The sequence below is a fragment of the Pristis pectinata genome, chromosome 5, assembly GCF_009764475.1.
Source record: "Pristis pectinata isolate sPriPec2 chromosome 5, sPriPec2.1.pri, whole genome shotgun sequence".
Classification (NCBI taxonomy): Eukaryota; Metazoa; Chordata; class Chondrichthyes; order Rhinopristiformes; family Pristidae; genus Pristis; species Pristis pectinata.
Window position 1 is genome coordinate 39,186,900 of NC_067409.1, and position 6,000 is coordinate 39,192,899.

Genomic DNA, 6,000 nt, shown 5'->3' on the forward strand with positions numbered 1-6,000 from the left:
TCGCTTTTGGAACTCCTGCCTATTCTTGACATTTTTTAGACATGTTTTCACATTCTGACTGAAGTGTTGTCATGCTTGTTCACTCTCTAGCATGTTGACCTGCCCTCTTACAACAAGATCTTGAAACATCTCCATAATAAAACTGAAGTGGACACAAAATGTGCCTTGTGGGACAAAATGGCCTTTTCAGACTCCATGCTCAACAATATATAAAAAATATTCTAGATTTCATAGTGAGGATAATGGAACTGTACAAACTAGTATACGTTATATGGTTTAATAGTTCCATCATTAGAGGAGATACATTGTGGTTGGATGCTTTTAATTTTCTTATTGCCAATATTGCACTTAAGGAAATTAAATATTTTGGTGGTAATACATAAATAATGAGAGAGGCTATTTCAGTCTGCTTTTCAAAATAAAATAGAAATTGTAGGCCAATGATATTAACGGATATGGGACAACCATGTAGCTACAGTTTCACTGTTAACTCTCATTTTGAAATGTGTTTTGTTCACTATTAGGCATCTTGCATTAAAATTGAATTTAAAATATGAGCCACATATTTTATTCAATATTATAAGCTGTTCCAGTGAATCACAGAGCTTGATTTTGACATCTGTCAACAGATTAACTTTTAACATTTATTTGGCTAACCTATATCACTTGCATTAAAACTCTGATGAGGTCATTTATAATTCAGTCATTTTAAGGGAGAAGAGAGCAGTGTTCATCCCTTACCTATAATGTGAGGCAGACATGAGAAACCACGGCTGTTAAGATAATTCAGGCTCCCTCGTGGCCACAGCTGAGCAAATTTGGTGTCAATGGGGTATCTGTGCAGGCAGTGCTCTCTTTAATTAGTCTCTCGAGCCTGGTTGGTGGCAGTTCCTCAGACTAACTAATCAATTTGTAGCTGTCTGATGCTAGGTGCGGAGATCTTCTCCGGCTGAGTTTTCTCCCACAGGTCACTCACCTACCCTCCAGGAGTGCTCGTTTTAATTTTTTATCTTTTCCATCATGTGGTGCTGTCATCTGGTTTCAAGAAAAAAGGAGACAAAAAATATTTAGTTCAAAGTGCATGTAGGTCAGGATGAGAATGCATTATGGGTACTGATGGGCCAATTAATTATTCAGGACTTGGTGCTTGTTGAGCTGCAATAGGATAACAGTTGAATACAAATGTTATAAAATATAGGTAACAGCAGTAGCAGATTCAGATGGAATATATTTGTGATGAGAGAACCATAATTCTGCGACTGGTAAACTGCTGTTTGAGACGTGGGTTTAGGATTAATAGTCTGAAGTCGAATGCTCTTGCAATCATGTAACATCACCTGCAACCTTTTGATAATTTACATTTTTGCATTATTATATTACTAGGAATAATTGAAGTAGTCAGTAATTTGTTGACTTCATTTGATTGTACAAAATAGTTGATTCAATATTAACTTTCTATCAGGCTATAATACTAAATATTATATTTTCAAATATTCAAATTAAACAGAAAAGCTGAGAGGGGAAATTCCCAAAAGGGACATTTATTAAATAATTTTATTGAGAAAATATAAACCAGATTAGCCAAGCAAGATTATTCAATATTAATTGGTGCGCTTATTGTGGCCTTCAAATGCTACCATCTGATCTGTTTATATCTGATTGAATGTGCTGGTATGCTGCGACTGCAATATCTGTTGTGATATGACTGAACATTTTTGAAATGTATTCCATCTAAAATGCTTTTCTGAAAAATATACTGGAATTGCAAAGAAATCAATACAGCTATCATTAAGGATGAAATATAAAAGCACATTATTTTCCAGCAGTATATATGTCATTTTGTTAAATGCATTGTTTGACCTATTTTAAAACTTTTTGCTCATCCCACTCCAACTGATCACGATAAAGATGCATGCGTAAAGATATCATTCTAATTTCAAACATCATTATTCAAGTCTTACGACAGTCCATTAAATGTTGAGCAGGTCCAGATTATTAAAGCGAGAAAAGAATTAGAATTTTTTGTTCCTTAATTTTGAAAGTGTTCATGAAATCATAGTTCATTAAATGGAAAGACTGTTTTCATGGTAAGCCTTGTGACTATCATGAATAATTGTAAAGTTATTAGTCAAACTGTAAGCATATTAATTTAGACTAATTGTGCCAATCAGACTTCTGCATTTCCCACGTGTCACAGGACATTAATATTCCTGATATTTTAACTTGTAAAATTTTTGTTTTACCAATATCATCTAGACTGTAACAACAATATTGTTCTGATTGTTTTATTTTTATTATTGTAGGTAACTTCATCGCCAGTTCCAAAGAGCAGCTAAAGAAACAGAAAAGCAAAGGAACTCAAGCACCTATTCTCTTGTTGATAGTCATGTTAGCGAATGGCTGCTGTTGTTAAGACAATTCTTGCCATTTGCATTGTGTGGGTTTATTTGTGCTTGTGCTCTGAATTTGACATCTTGAATGCTAAACCATGACATGCAAGAACCACCTCTTTTTTAATAGTTTGTTTAGAGATTCACTTTGCTGATAAATGATCTGTGCTGCTTTACAGGGTCTTGTCTGTCAGTCTTTTGATTTTCTGTGGTAGCGTAGCATTCTTGTACAGCTCATTCAGATTTCACTGGCAACATTGAAATTCTGAAAAATTTATTTGAAACTATCTTGAGCATGCCAGGAAACCCTATGATGCCAGCATTACAAAGCAATCAACAGTGGCATGAAAGACATTGCATATGTTTTACAAAAATCAGCATACCTTTGTATACAATTGAAATGAAATAGCTAGTGAAGCACTGTTAACATTTGTGACAGTGCTCCAGCTGGGATCTTGCAAGGAACATAGATAAGTCCACAGATGATGGGGTGAACTGCAGCATTTAAAATGGTTTGCACTATCACGAGGATCACTGGCTTAGCTTTTTTGAAGAATATAAAAACCATGTATATAATGGGACCTCTTTAGCCCCTACGAAGTCTCGAGTTAGATTTATACCCAATTCTTTGTTGTTACAGATCCTGGATAAGCATTATTACTTGAAAGTCTGTTCTTGCTATAAACTCCATAAGGAGGGAACTAATTTAAAAAGCAGAGCTAAAATCTCTAAGCAGGAACCATGGGATTCTTCAAATACCATAGGTGGCCTTTTAACCTTATGGCCTCAATCCACCCATTTTTTCCTGTATTGGTTAGAGCACAGACCAAGTTCTATCATTAAGACAAATACCTGATTTTATCTCAGCCTAAATGCTGTGGGATGATTTCTTCTGATTTTCTATTTGGAGTAAAATTGCACCCACTATTCACATCAATAAATATCTTCCCTCATATCTTCCCAGTTTTTTTAGTCATATTCTTGATAATTTCCCTTGCCCCCCTCCATGGAAACAGATTATTATTATCATTCACAGACTATAGATTACTCCTGCCTTTAGATAAAAATCATGTTTTTCTTGATTGATGAGATTGTATTTTTCACTTAAGATTAAATATAGTTACTTTTCCGACATTAGTAATGCATTAATTTCTCTATATTTTTCCAACATTGCTATTTCCCTATTGCATTAGCCCTCAGTGAAACACACCATAATATTAAGAAAGCTTTCATGTGCATTGAAAATTCAAGTGTGTAATTTCAGCTGAGTATAGAATATGCTTTAAACATATATAACCTTCAATCAGAAGGAAGGGGTATAAATATACCTATGGATTATAAATCATTTTAAAGTATACTGCTACAAATGATTTGGATCATTTAATTCAGAAAATGTATGCTGGTAAATGGGATGGATTGAAATTGAAGATTAAAGATTGCAAATGGGAACAATATTTGCTTAATATTGTCATTTATTATTAAAATAAAAATATTGTAAAACATTCCCTTTTTTTCCCAAGTAATATCTAGTTCCACAGCAGACACATGTTACTTACAGTTTTGAGATTTATGAATCAGTCCTTCTTCTGTGCTCTGTCCAACATTATATTCACTAGTCCCCTAATAAGAACAATCATTGAATCTTAAATTACCACCAACCAATAAACAAATGGAACATATGTTAGCACTGAATGTTATCAGTGATAACTTTCAAAATTGTAAGTGTGATTTTGACTGTTATTCAATCAATCAAGAACAATTGATCATACAATTTGCCTTTTATGTATTTGTTAAACTAAGGGTAATTAAAAAAAATCGATTAAAGACAAATTGGGACAAAACCATTATCGTGGGAGTTAGTGTTTTTTTTAAAGCAGTTTTTGAACTTTGATTATAGCATCAAATTGCATGGAAGAGTTTCACCTCAAAAAATGCTTTCACGAATATTACTTCCACTCTTTAATTCCAATGTTATTTTGATTTGTATTTTTATTTTAATACATAGCCGTCATTCATTTGAACGTTGGAAGCACATTTTAATTTCAGGCAGCTATTCTATTAATCACATTTGAAGATCTTGAATGAGAACAATAAGAAAGATAATTTTAAAAACAATCTGTTGGAGTTTAATTTTTTAAGCCTGATAATGCGGATATGTTTCTTCAAGGTCATTAGCAATGGTAATGCATCTGTTTATTGTACTTGTAAGTAATATGGCCTCTATTCATTATGTCAAATCTTGACCTCATGATTAAATTGTTATTAAATAATTTTCACAATGAACTGCACAACAATAGCAATTAGTTTGTGCTTTGAGTTGCTAAGTGCTGTGCAGTTGTGATTATTATGTTCTCTTTTTATTTATCAGATTTTCTATAAAAATAGGTTGCACTGTGTTATGCTGGCTCTACAATCACTGAAATTCATAATTTTGAATTTTAGAGGAACTTAATAGTGCACTGAGTACTTCAATTATGTCAGCATTTGCACAAGGTGAAGGCAAAATCCAGGAGTTAGTAACTTTGGAAATATACTATGAAGTGAACACATTTATTATTTTGCTTTGTAAATATTCATTTTAAGCAGCACGTTTTTGGCATACGATATTTTTTCTTTGAATTTTTGTGTGGCACCAGTAGATATTGATGAGCTTTATTTGAATCTTGTTTAAACAGATAAATAATTGTTAACTGAGTAAACATTGGTACAAAATAAGAATGCATAAATTCATAAGCAATCACTGTGCAGCTTGCTGATAATCAGAGATTATCTGTTCAACTTGTGGAATCTATAGCCTCTTATATTATCCTCCTTAAATGTCCTCTGAATATTTATGCTTTTTTGTAATTTTTTTACGTGTATTATGTTTGTTCCCTTCCATGTCTTTACGAAAGAGGAATTAAAAATTAAGTTGTTCTCTTCTAAGGACAGTTAAGTAATTGAGGTTACCATTGATACCATGCAAATTGGGTTTTGATTGTCTCCCTACAGACAGATATAGGAGAACCATTGTATGTTTATGCTGTACCACCTTGTAAATTAATTGACTATTGGGGTGATGGCAGGTATCCCAAACATGAATCTGGAAAGTGTTGTTCAAAGTAACTGCACTTGTATGCTTCATGTATTTTTTTTGTATGATGCATCTATTAAAATCCATCTTCTTGATATGCTGTTGTTTGGTACGGAAACAAGAATATACCTAAAATACAAATAAATGACACAAACCTTGAGAAAGTCTAGAACATAGAAACATAGAGTAACTGTTGCATTATTTGTTAAAACTTATATGTAATGTATTATTGCAGATGTATTAATTGTATGTCCTTCTGTAACTGGTTTCTTGTTACATGAAAATAAAATATAGTACAGCTGATTATTTTAAATGATTTAAAATTAATAACCCAATTCTTTATTTAGGAATAATACAAACTATAGCAAACTTGGACATTCTAGCTGGTAGAACCTGCACCAAATTACCATGGGTGTTAACATCTAATATGATAATATGATGAAAGGTGTTCCTACATTGTTCTTTTATTTAATCAACATCAAGTAAAACTAGATGTGTAAAATACTGTGCTAAGGCTTTTTTAAAGAAGGTTAATGG

General features: G+C 32.6%; 1 protein-coding gene across 7 annotated transcripts in view; it reads left to right on the top strand.

Moving 5' to 3' along the window:
- The window catches only part of cdk14 (cyclin-dependent kinase 14), a 477,589-nt gene extending 471,826 nt beyond the window's left edge, over nucleotides 1–5,763 (top strand). For all 7 annotated transcript variants that reach the window (XM_052016680.1, XM_052016686.1, XM_052016685.1 and 4 more), the window contains one exon: nucleotides 2,304–5,763. The gene's annotated coding sequence lies outside the window, so the exon portion shown is untranslated. The remainder of the gene's footprint in view (nucleotides 1–2,303) is intronic.
- The last annotated feature ends 237 nt before the right edge of the window (nucleotides 5,764–6,000 follow it).